At 38.0% G+C, this 13,099-nt stretch overlaps 1 long non-coding RNA gene across 3 annotated transcripts in view; it reads right to left on the bottom strand.

Moving 5' to 3' along the window:
• The window catches only part of LOC102158650 (uncharacterized), a 103,396-nt gene extending 93,501 nt beyond the window's left edge, over positions 1-9,895 (bottom strand). For 2 of the 3 annotated variants that reach the window (XR_014839915.1, XR_014839911.1), the window contains exons 1-2: positions 9,689-9,828; positions 6,993-7,074 (exon numbers count right to left, since the gene is read on the bottom strand). This is a non-coding gene — a long non-coding RNA (uncharacterized LOC102158650). Of the gene's footprint in view, positions 1-6,992; positions 7,075-9,688 lie in introns of all 3 variants that reach the window. The other variant, XR_014839913.1, reaches the window with a different exon arrangement.
• Positions 9,896-13,099: the final 3,204 nt, after the last annotated feature.

The raw sequence follows: 13,099 nt of genomic DNA, 5'->3' as shown, positions 1-13,099 counted from the left end.
ACAGCAATTCTGTTGGTGTAGCCCATGGAAAATGGGTGGTGACAAATGGTACTTTAAGAAGATGGAAACCATGTGGTCGTGAAAGTCTGTGTTACAAAGTAGGCGGCCAGCCCATCCCCTTGGCCCAGTAGCTCAGTGGCAGAAAAAGGGAAAGGAAAGATGGGACAAAAATAGAGGAGTGAGACAGTCAGACATAGGCTCTTAACAGAGAAGGGCATAAGGCCTTGACCCCATTCCCCATTAAGAGTCCATGAGGACCCACTGAACAGAGTGACCACACAAAAGTATGAACTTGCCCCCACTGGGTAAGTGGGTGGAGTGGCATGGGCAGGCTGAGACAGGGCTTTGTTTTTCCTCCTCAACCTCCCTCAGGTCTTATGTTGGGTGAATGCTGAATCGACAGCCCAGCGTCTGGCCAAGCCAGGTAGACTCAACCACAAGTTCCTTAGGTGTAGATGCCAGCAACAGACACCAGCCAATAGCATAAGGATGGGATGGAGTCAACCACAGGTCAGCACAGGATGGAAGCAAAAGGCATGGGTTATAGAGAAGACTGCCTGGGTATAATTCTCGGCTCTGCCATGTAATAATTTTGCAAAAATACTATTGACTTTTTCTGCCTCAGTTTCTTCAACTGTAAAACCAGGATAATAAAAGAATTTACCTTATAGTTGTGTTGCAAGGATTATATTAAATAATGCATGTAATCAATTTAGAACCATGCTGGGATTATAATACTCATTCGTTAAACATGATCAAGTTACTCCAGAACTAACATGAGGCCAGAGATTCCCCTTTTCATGCTGCTTTGAGGTGATTTAAATCCCTTCTCTCTCCTACTTGAGGAAATTAAGGAGTTGAGGAGATACATGTAAAAGGTGGAATTAATCAGTTTTAAAGTGGAATATAATTCTTTTTTTTTTTTTTCATTTTTCTTGCTGCTGGCTTGTGGAATTGGGGCCAGGTTTGTGAGTGCGATCAGATTAGTTAATAGACTAAGAAATGATTCTCTCTCTCTCTCTTTTTTTTCTTTGCTTTTCTAAGTGTAGTGTGGATAAATATCTGTTCTATATTCACTTTCTGGTAGTATTGATTTGTGATAAAACCCTATAGAGGGTGAAGTGATATGTAATGATTGTATAAAACAATCTCAGCATTCTTTTTGATAGCATGTGTTGCTTAATTTAAAATTGATGCTTTTCATGTATAAATTTGTCTATAATAAGGGAGCACAAGACTAGGAAGAACTCCCTGAGAAGGTCGGGTTTAGGCTCGAAGTTGAGGAGTCAGGCTTACTTGTATTTGGAGAAAGAGCTTTTCAAATAAAAGAAACAGCAGTGCAAAGGTCCTGCGGCCAGAATTAATTGCTGTTGTTTCAGGGACAGGGGGAAAGCCAATGTGGCCAGAACGATGGAGATCAAGGAATGTACCACGAAGGGATTTATAGATCATGGTAGGGAGTCTGGGTTTTATTTTAAAAGAAATAGGAAACAGCTGGGTTATTTTAATCAAGGGGTAAGATTACATTTTTACAAATTATTTCTTTGCACAGAAACCATTTTCCTTCCTAAAAAACATGAGTGGAAGAGAAGCAGACTATGAGCTAATCCAGACAAGTGAACGTGATAGTTTGGACTAGGGTGATGGAAGTAGAGATGGGAAAAAGTGGGTGGATATAGAATATATTTTAGAAGTAGAGCAATCAGTTCTGCTGATGCATTAGGTGTGAAGTTGAGAAATTGAGGACACTCGATTTTGGGCTCTCTTCTGGATGAATGAAAACAATTATCTTTTACTGAGGTCAGGGAGAACAGTTTAGGGTTGTTGCCACAGGAAAGAACAGGCATCAAGGATTCTGTTATGGATATATTTAGTTCTAAGTGTTTAGAACCATGCCAACTGTCAATATCGAATAGACAAATACTGTAAGTGATTATGGAGCTCTGGGTAAAAGTTCATGGCTTGGGCATTTAAAATTCAGTGTCACCGGCCATATAGACCAGCATTTAAAACCAGTGGACTGGAGTTCCCATTGTGGCTCAGCAATTTAAAAACCCTACTAATATTCATGAGGATGGGGGTTTGATCCCTGGCTCACTCAGTGGGTTAAGAATCCAGGCTTGCTGCAAGCTGCAGAGTAGTTTGCAGATGCAGCTCGGATCTAGCATTGCTATGGCTGTGGTGCAGGCCTGTGGCTGGGGCTCCAAATCATCCCTTAGCCTGGGAACTTCCATATGTCACAGGGGTGGCCCTAAAATAATAATAATAATAATAATAATAATAATAATAATAATAAAAAATAGTAGACAAGGAACAATCATCTAGTAGAGAATACAGATAAAGGAGAGGGGAGGACTTGGGATCTATTTATCAATCAAAATACAATACATGAGCCAAAATTCTTTCTCTGCCTTTCATATATTTGTTAGTGACTTGGAAGAGTGCAGGAAGAATACAATCTAAACTTTTAATACCAATTCTGTGATGCGTGTGCTATTGGAAGTGGCTGAAGGAAAATGTTTTCTTTTTGCTCTAAGCATATGAGTACTGTCTAAAGATGCCCGACTTTAATATACTAATCTTATTTCTTTTGTCATTAAAACAAAATGCTTAAAAAGTGTCATAAGTCATACATGGCAATTATAGACAGTTTAGAGAATAATGTCAAGCCAAACAAATAAATGAAAAATCTTTCATAACCCCATGTCCCAGAAGCAATCATTTAACATTTCAGGATATGGACTTTTTCTTGTGTACATATATTTAGATGTAGGACCTTAAATATTTTACTTTTAGTTTTTCACACACATATGAATATTCACAGAGTTTACGTTATTACTCTCTATTCTATCCCACGGTGATTTTTCAACTACCATGTTTTGATACCACTTATCTAATTCAGATTTTAATCCTGTGTACCAAACTCCTCCACCCCTACCAGCCACAACATAATTTCACCTGGGTATCTTCTAAGAATCCCAGATGCAAGGAATTAGACTCGACATTTGTCAGTTTCTACAATTTCCACATTCTGAGTTGTGGTAAAAGTCACCATTACCTCCCAAACCAGAATTTTTAGGCAAGTTCTCAAGCTTGACCAATCTCATTCCCTTGTATCCATATCTAAATAGTTAGCATATTCTACAAACTCTACATTTTGTATGGCTTTCAAATCTGAATCAATTATCCTCATTGCCACAGCTTCAGTTCAAACCTTCAGAACTTTTTATTAATTGTTATGATGGCTGTTTAATTCTTTTCTGATCCTGCTGTAATCTAATCTTTCTAAGAAAGTAAGCCTGATTATTGGCACTCTGTTATTCCAAATTCCTCAGTCACCACCCACCACCTTCTGTGTAAAAGCTGAACTCCATCACATGGCACAGAAGGTGCTTCAATGATGGGGCTCCTTTGCCTTGAGTGCCTTGTATCTCATTATTTTCCTCCTTGCACCCTTATCTCGAGGCACTTGGGTGCACCTTGTGTATTTCCCAGAACATGCCCTGTTCCCAAATATGCCTACAGTTCCTGATAAAATACCTGACACCAAACAATCATTCAATGCATGGCTATTGAATACAAGAATGTTAAGTTTAAGAGGGTTCCCAGATCCTGCAGTGTGGACATGTGAAAGAGCAGACTGTAGAGGTGAGGAAGTCAGTGAAAAAGGAGATGTATCAAAAGGCTTCAGAATAAGGAAGGAATATATGAAATCACAGGGCTATAGTACGCAGAGATTCACATTCCAAGCCATGCTGTCCACTAGAAAGGTGATGTCGGCCATGTAGATTACTTAATATTTTCTACTGACCTTCTTAAAAAAGTGAAAATCAGATAAAAATAATCTAAGATAAACCATTTAAGTTAATATAGCCACCATATTTTCATTTCAATGCATAATTGATATTAAAATGATTAAGATAGTTTACATTCTTTTTTCATACAAATCATTTGAAATCCAGGGTTTGTTTTACAGTTAGAGAACATTTTAAAATGGAGTAGTCACATTTCAAGGGCTCAATAGGCAGATGTGGCTGGTGGCTATTGTAGTGGTCAGCAGAGGTCTAACCACTACAGAGCAGAGGTCTAACCTCTATAAGGAAACACTGTGTTGTTATCACCAGGAGAAGACAATGTGCATCCAGAAGTTCGAGCTTAAAGATTTAGGAATATACTAAATGAATATGAATCAGAGAAGTTAAAAATTGAGGGGAGTAAAAATTAAGAAGAAATTTTATGGTGAAGAGTGATGGTAAAAATCATGCTACAGAAATGGGAAGCCCCAAACTAAAAGCTGAATTGCTATGGTACAATAAAATAAGATATAGCTTCTTCAGATAGGTTATCAAAATGCTTATTTAGATTTTACTTAGTATTAAATACTTATTTAGATTTTTCCAAAGGATGTGTTTTCTGATGTACTTTTCATGGCCTCAGTGGGAAAAAAAAAAAAAAAAAAAAAAAAAAAACACCATTTCAGAAGTTCTTATATATTTAACAACATTTTTCATTTGTTGTAACTCAAAATCCAAAGCAGTGGTTTCCATTGTTGCCACCTTGAGTTAGGAGTGAGTTAAAATCTCTGAAATAGTACATGGTGGCAGCAACCACTAAGCAGGACTTGATGACAGTTCCTCTGCCTCCCCTCCAATAAATAGGCTGTGAGTTCAGATAAAGCACAGAGGAACCCTGGCACCTTTATAAGATAAGGACACTAATTATAGTGAGGTAGGGCACTATTCGTTTACATCCTGTGGTCCTCCTGAAGAAACAGGAGCAATGATGTGTCAGAACCGATAAAAGGTGCTCAGAAACAGGCTGCCTGGTTTTTGTCCACAGAGAGTACACATCTGTGTCTAAAGATGTGAAAAAAAGTCATGATACAATCTTTATAAAGGAATTTCTTTGACTATCTACTTGTAAATAAGAAATAGCCTTATTATTTTCTTGTCTGATAGAATAGTTTAACTCTTGGAAGGGTAATTGATGAATTCGTACAATTAGAAAAGAAAAAAAAAGAAATGCAAAAAGAGTTCCTTAAAAGAAGCAAGTTCTTTTACATATTAAATCCATTGGCTATTTGAACATTTTCCTAGTTTTTACCATATCTATAAGCATCTGATGAGTTAATATGCAACAACCATCAATAAATATTTTGCTTCTATATATTCTTTTTGTACTCAGTTCCTCCTGATTAGTTACCTAAGTGCCCCAAATGATAAAACATTTATACTATTATTTAGCTTTTTGGTTTTGAACTTCAATAAACGTTGAATGAGTTTCTTTTATGTACTTTTCAGTAAAGAAACTCAATTTTCTTTACTGATTTTTATTCAATTTTTTCTAACAGACTTGTATGTCTTTTAAAATTCTGCACCCAAAAAAGAGCAAAATTTCATTTTAATCACAACAACAGAAGACTGATTTATATATGCCATAGAAAATTGATTACAGAGGTAGGCTTTTGAACCTAGTTAGTTATACGAAGTCTTTCTAATGATGTCCCCGTTTTTTTGACCCTCATTTAGTCCAGATTTAACCCTCTACTGGTGGGGATGGTGGGGAGCAAGTTGGGCTATGATTTGTGGGGGAGGGGAATACAGGGAGTATGTGGGTGAAGTAAGTGTATACCTTTTTATGAAACAATGGCTTTTGAATGTCACAGGAAAAAATTTTTTTCAGGATAAGAAAACACTTGCCATTTCTGCATTTGTTTTAATTAAATAATTTTTAAAACATATGTCTTTAAAACACACATATAAATGTTCACTGAAACAAGTAATGTTAATTCTACTTGAATAAAAGCCCAAGATAATGCTCATTTTGCTTTCTTCTTGGACAAAACCCATGCTTCCCACTTAATCCTATATGGGGGTCTCTTCCTCACAAGTTTTAAACAGGTGTAATTCATGACAGTTCATGGAAAGATCTAAAAGTTGATGATGGTAGATCTCTGTGCCAGTGGTCATTCTCCAGTGGCCTTACTCAGCTCTCTGGGAATCAGTGCTCAGAAGGAAGAGTTTGTCAAACTTCTCTAACACCAATCAGGCTTCAGGGAGAGGATTTTCTCATTAAAAAAAAAACCAAAACCTCTTGGGCACCCCCTTTTAAAGTCTGCTTCCATCACTTTGAAACTACAAATTTATTATAACCCATCTGCTAATGATCTTAGACAACTATATATCTTTATTTTATAGAGAAATGTTTCCACTGCTCCTTCCAAATTATTTTATAGAAACATCTCCCACACAACCAGGAACAATAAATTTGGCAAGAAGGAGTTGTCAAAGCCAATTCATAATAATGGAGAATGGAGTTCAGATAATTTGCACTTGCCTTGGTTTAACTTTTACCTAAAGAAAAAAAAGCGTTGTTGCTTTCAAAGGTAGCTTTCTTGGTTTTGTGGTGCTTTTTTTTTTTTTTTTTTTTCTTTTTAGGGCCTCACCTGTAGGATATGGAAGTTTCCAGGCTGGGGTGGACTTGTAGCTACAGCTACTGGCCACAGTCACAGCAACACAGGATCCAAATCACGTCTGCGACCTACACCACAGCTCATGGCAATGCCAGATCCTTAACCCACTGAACAAGGCCAGGGATGGAACCCATGTCCTCATGGACAGCAGTTGGGTTAGTTTCCACTGTGCCACAATGGGAACTCCCCTGTTCTGCTTTTTTAAATACAAAACTATAGAGGGAATTTCTGAGGTATTAAGTAATACTCTAGGTGTATTTAAGACAGCTAGTTACTGCATTTGGTCAGTCACTCTAAAGATACTAAAAAAAAAGTACAAATCCAATATGTAGTAAGATTCTAAGAAAAAGGAATAAAGATTAAAGAAAAAATTTAATGGGTAGTATTTAAACTAGCTACATTTGGGGTATGTCTTAATAAGGGTGTCTTTAAAAAAGGAGGAGAGTTATTACATAGGCCAAAAGAAAATTTATAGTCAGATTGCTGTTCAAAGTTAATAGCACTTATAATTTTAACATACTCTGATGTAAGCTTCACTGTCAAGTTGTTAAAAAAAAATGACTCAGTCTCCACTTATAGGACAGTCCATGGCCTGTAGCAATCTGTAAGGATGAGAGAGAAAAGAGAACAGGATTAACGTGTCACTCTCCCATGCTACGGAACCATGGGACCTGCAAATCCCAAGAAAGAGGGAGACTTTCACAAGGTCACTAGGGATTAGGCATGCACACTAATGGCCTTACTCATTGTTCCAAGGGGTCCTGTGATTGGGCTTGGAGCCAACACACTTCAGCCAACAGAGTCTCTCAATTAGGTACAGTCCCAATGCCAAGTTTCTCAGCAAGAGCATGTGAAAGGGCTCCTTTTGACTTTTGATCAAATCCATTTAAAATCTTTGCCATGGGGTGCTGAAAAAATCAACATTTTAAAATATGTCTAGAATGCCTCATACCTGGGAACTAATATTAGCTACTTGTTCTTATTGTAGAGATTATGATCAATGGATTCACAATGCTCTCAAGAAAATGGATTCAACATAAAATATTACTGTGGGTCATGGTGGAAATGAGAAATTCACTCATATTTGCCAGCAGTGCTAGACTATCAGCTCTCTGGGGTGGGGATCTTGTCTTACACCTCTGTGCAGGTGCAGAGCCCTCACCATGTGGTAAGTAATTGGCGGATTTTTTTTTTTTTTTTTTTTTGACTGGATGGATGATTTAAACAGATCTGTTTACTGGGCTTGCAAAATAATCATCAAACAAATAGGCAGTTTACTGTTTGGAAGATCCTTTTTTACCCTACTTTCCCAGTTACCCGTGGTGAGACTTGAACTGTTTGTCCTTTTAGAACAGAAGAAGAGCTTTTTACACTGGGAAACCCAGACCAATGGCGGCGTGCCTGCTTTGTGGAGGTTGCCTAATCCTTTCTGCTTTGGAATGCTCCTCTGGGTTGGGGAAGTCTCCTGCCTTGGCTGTGATCACAGAGCTACAGAGGGAGGCTTTCACTTCAGCATCCTTTCTTTTCTTTCCAAGTGTAAAAAAAAAACAAGGTTTGACTAACATGTAATACTGAACACTTTGTCTTCAGATCTTGTCTTCTCTATTACATTTTTCAGTGACAATAAGGAAACAATGATTCACAATCCGTAAGAAGGATCCACCCTTGTTCCCTTTAAGAGGGATGCTCCCATCATTTCAACTCAGTTCAAGTGGAAACACTGAACCCAAAAGCAAAAGAGCTAGGACAGACTGGCAAATTCTGTGGTTTGTGCAAAGGATTACGTACCATTGACTGAAAGAAAAAAAAAAAAAAAAAAAGCACTACCTAAAATTTGAGGGTTATGTTTTACTCCGATGATTTTCTGAGGACTTCAAGCCCAGGACACAACAGCTCGAACAACACTGAAAACTTTTCCAGAGAGGCAATGATGGGGAGCTAGGATGTATAGGAGTTTTCAACAAAAGACCAAGCAGTCAGAACATCAAAGGATTATTAACAATTAAAGGAACTCAGGAGTGTCCCTTGTGGGTCTCAGCAGGAATGAACCTGACTAATATCCATGAGGATACAGGTTAGATCCCTGGCCAGCTCAGTGGCTTAAGGATCCTTCATTGTTGTGAGCTGTGGTGTGTTTTGCAGACGCAGACAGATACCTTGTTACTGTGGCTGTGGTGTAGGCCAGCAGCTGCAGCTTCAATTTCACCCCTAGCCTGAAACTTCCATATGTGGCTAAAAAGTAAAAGAAAAAAAAAAAAACCATACATTTTACATTAAGGAATTTAGTGCTTTTCTGTGAATGGGAAGATGCAAGAGTTTGAGCTCACTGAAATCACCCCTTTGATATTCACCTCAGCTATCTGGAGCCAATACTCTGTTTTCTCAGGGGGCACCATAGGGGGTAGCTGAAGCTGCTGACTGCTTAGATGGGCTTCGCAGTGAGCAGCCCATTTGTCTCCATCCTGAGTTTCCTCAGGGCTCGCTGTCCAGTTGGCTGCAATGTGATGGCTTGGTGGCTGCAACATCCTTTGTTTACTGTCATGGCAGGCAATATTTTAGCTCTCACTATCTATCCTGCTAAACTCCCCTACATGGAGCAAAACACATCTTCCGAGAAAGGAAATTGTTTTTGTTGTTGTTGTTTTTCCTGATGAGAAATGTAGGAATGTATGAGATATCGAACATTTATTTATTTATTTATTTATTTTTGTGTTTTGTCTTTTTAGGGCTGCACCCGCAGCATATGGAGGCTCCCAGGCTAGGGGGTCTAATCAGAGCTACAGCTGCTAGCCTAAGCCACAGCCACAGCAATGCCAGATCTGAGCCTCATCTGCTACCTACAGTATAGCTCATGGCAACACCAGATCTTTAACCCACTCCTCCAGGCCAGGGATGGAACCTGCAACCTCATGGTTCCTGGTGGGATTCATTTCTGCTACGCCACAAGAGGAACTCTGAGATATTGAACCATAAAGGCTCTGAGAGGGCAAATTGTAAAAACGTACTTTTCCAAACTTAAACAATATTTGCAAACTCAATTGCCTATAGAGACAAAAAATATAACAAAAATCTGTGATGAAGGCCAGATAGAAGATGAATGGAGTTGTAAAAACTTGAGGGAGTGGTAAGTTTGTTCCCGTTTCAAAGTTCAAATTCTCGAAAACACACATGCACACACATATACATTCACACAAATAGACATTCAGAGTCACTTACCTTGAGTGAAATGCAGTCTTTTGGCCATTATTTTTAAACCTTGAATTCTACCCTACAGTTTTTTCAGGTTAGGGCAGTTTTTCCAAGTAAGAGTCAAGCCTGGATCTGCTCTCTGTCATGTGAAATTTTTAAAAAGGCGAGATTTCAAAAGAATTAACGATTCAGCCTAGTGGAGGCTAATTCCTTCTAATTCCCTGCTAATTCACCAAAAACTCAGTCTACTACTACCATGACCCAATGTAGCCTTAGACGTGACCCTTATTCAGTCCTCCTCTCCTTGAGCTCCCCCTAGAGGTTAGAGTCTGCCAATAACAGAAACCCCGCAGTGACTTCTCAGAAAAGATGGAATTAAAAAAAAAGGAATAGGAGTGGCACGGGGGTGATTGCTAAGAACATAACAATCAAAAGAAAAATAATAAAAATATTTATGTGAATTTATTCCTCATGTCTTGTGCACCAAGTAAATATTTAGGGCATATACTATGTGCAAAGAATTGTGGTAAATGTTCTGGAAAATGCTGAAATCACCAATTACACAATTTCTTCTTCTGTAAAAGATTACAAAAAGCAACATTCTTTCTGCTTTTCTGACCCTGCAAATTCCTCTTTCACTAATTTTTCTATTCTATTCTTCTTAAGTAGTGGCCTTCTTCAGAACCCTCTTCAAATTCTCTTCTTTCTTGCTTTGCATTTCTTTGTTTATGTACTCTCATTAATTTTTCTGGTTTCAATCACCACTTTTTTTTTTTTTTATGATTTCCACCTTTATATCTCTGGACTGAACTTTTCTTTGAGTAGCAGATACATGGTTTCACTTTTCTGCTGAAATTCTTCACTAGAAAGTTTCAGTCATGTCAAACAACATCCCCCAGAGCTAATTCAAGACCATAAGCATTTAATGACAAATAGGCATTGTCAGTGGTAAGTGATATGATTCAGAAGATCACTTTGGGGTGAGGTTGTCTGGGAAAGTCTCCCGGCAGAGCCAGACTTGGGCAGGAATTTGAACAAGAGGTTTGTGGACAACAGTGTGAACAAAATCAGGAGGACATCCATCACGACTTCCTTCAATGGAGACTTTTTCTGCCATGCCAGTACTTTTCAGTCCAAATCAGTTTTGACCTCTAGTCCAATACAAATTTTTAAAAAAGAGAGAGAAAACAAAATAAAAACTTGCCCCATGGTAGTTTTTCTCTATCTGCTTTTTCCTCCTTCCAGATGGAGAAATTGAAGATCAGAGACCAAATAAGCAAAGGACGAAGCCATTTTCCACTCACAGTAGAAATACACAAATTTTCGCAAACATAGGTAGATTTCTCTACCCTTGAAAACTGAAATGGCAATCCTGAAGCCCAGCTGAGAGTTGGCCCTTGAATACCAGGCATTTTCTTTATTCATTCTGCATCCACTTGGTTCTGGCCTTGCCTTTGTCCTAGCCAAGGAGCTGAATGTAGCCTCTGATGTTCGCAGCACTGCCTTGCAATCTTGAAAAAGTTGTAAAAGGACTGCCTTTTTTCCATTCCCTCCCTTGCAGTGGCACTTTCAACATAAAAAAGTAACTTAACTCTGAGCCCACATTGGACTTTTTTATAATCGCATCAGGCAAGCTCTTTTGGTGATTACTTCAAAATAAAATAGATGTTTTCTTCTTTTTATCTTATGCAATGTTGTTATTTAGAAGGAACATGGGGAGGCTTATCTGTTCCCTGAGTAATCATAGTGGTTGTTTTTCCCATACAGAATTGTAGCTAATTAAGAACATTTTTTTTTTTTAATGTTCAACTAGATACACCATGAAAATCTTAGTTGTGTGAAACTTTTTTCATAAGAAATTTCAACTCTTTTCTGTGATAGCTTCAGGGGTCAAGGAAGTTAAACTATGACAGCTTACAAAAAAAGGCAATTGTGAGAATTCAGTCAAAAACAACAGGCTTTATTGAAGTCTTCTAACCTTCTTTGGTAACCATACAGACAGTTTTAAGATTTTTTTAAAATTCGATTTATTTTTTTTATGGTCTTGGAATAGAAATGTGTTCACTGCAAGTCAGGTAAATACCTTTAAATATTTGTCAACCAGCATCATGAAAGAAATCTTTTATTATTGCACCTGTTGAAATTAATTGGGCAGTATTGTACATCATGACTTCTCTGCCATAATACTGGCTTTGTTACGAAACTGAAGTGCTATTTGCTGAGTCTGCTTAATGAAGGGCTATGTGTTTTCTTTTGTAATCCCAAAAGTCAGAAAAACATAGCTCAGATGAATGAAGATATATGTGTTTGAAGAAAAAGAGGAAGTTTCCTGATTTTCATTAGTTTATAAGCTAGATCTTGCTTGGCAAAGCAGTAAGAAATATGTTCTGTTTTTAAGATAGAACAAGATGACAATGAACTTGGCTTGAGCGTTGAAGGAGGGGTCATTTGGCTTTTAGGAATACATCCTACAGAGATCCTTACAGCTCCTGCTCCTCTGAGCTTCAGTAGAATGAAGAGCTTGAACAGACTACAGCCTAGCATGACCTGTTTCAAAGTTCAGGAAACAGATATGGTTATAACATGGTCATCTCCAACCCCTCTCCCTATCAATCACCTTTCCTTACACTTTTTTAGAAAACAACAACAGCAACATTTATTGCTCTTTCAGCCATTCTCTCCTCTCAAATAAAATTACCCCTGAACCCTCAGAACTTAAACCCAGTCCACAGGAAGTGAGTGTGAGGATTTGTCCTGATTCCAACACTATACAGAGAGAGAACTATCTGCCTGATTAGCCCTCTTCTGCCATTGCTTCTCCCTGGCAGATGATGTTGATGCTAAAGACTCAGCCTGCACAGCTCTATGGACAGTGTTTGTGTACTGTTGCTGGGTTACTCTTGCTGATATATACACATAGCAGCCACAGAGATGCCCTGCTTTATGTGTCAAGGTTATGGCTCTTTTTAGTTCTCATCACCATGCTTAAGTCTTGTTCCTGAAAGCACACAAAATGGAGGAAAGAACAGCACGTGTGGATAGCTATTTAGATAAAGAAAAATACAGGAAAATGACACCAATTTTTACCAGCTGTTATTAACTCTGAACTAGAAGATTATGGATGATTTTGTTTTCCTTACACTGTTTTCAGCTCTTTTACTTTTTTTTTTTTTTTGAAATTATACCACTTCACTTTATTATTTAAACATTTTTAAGTACCCAATAAAGTAAAGAAATTAGCAGTATTGGGAAAAAGTTGAACTTAGAATAATACTATTTTAAAAAAATAGTATAAGGCAGCAGTCAAGATAGATAATAGAAGGGAATGGAGAAAATGAATCTAGAGGTGTTACTTACAACACTGGTGTAGGAATCCAGGTCTCAAGTGAAGAGGTCTTGGCCTGGGTACTGCTAGGTGCTGTGGATATTATGGTTACA

The sequence above is a fragment of the Sus scrofa genome, chromosome 1 (genome assembly GCF_054392235.1).
Source record: "Sus scrofa isolate SSC_HxYL_T2T_F1_AM1 chromosome 1, Sscrofa_HxYL_maternal_Yorkshire_Landrace_v2.0, whole genome shotgun sequence".
NCBI classification, from domain to species: domain Eukaryota; kingdom Metazoa; phylum Chordata; class Mammalia; order Artiodactyla; family Suidae; genus Sus; species Sus scrofa.
The sequence above is the reverse complement of the archived record's forward strand: the minus strand, read 5'-3'. Positions and strand labels throughout refer to the sequence as shown.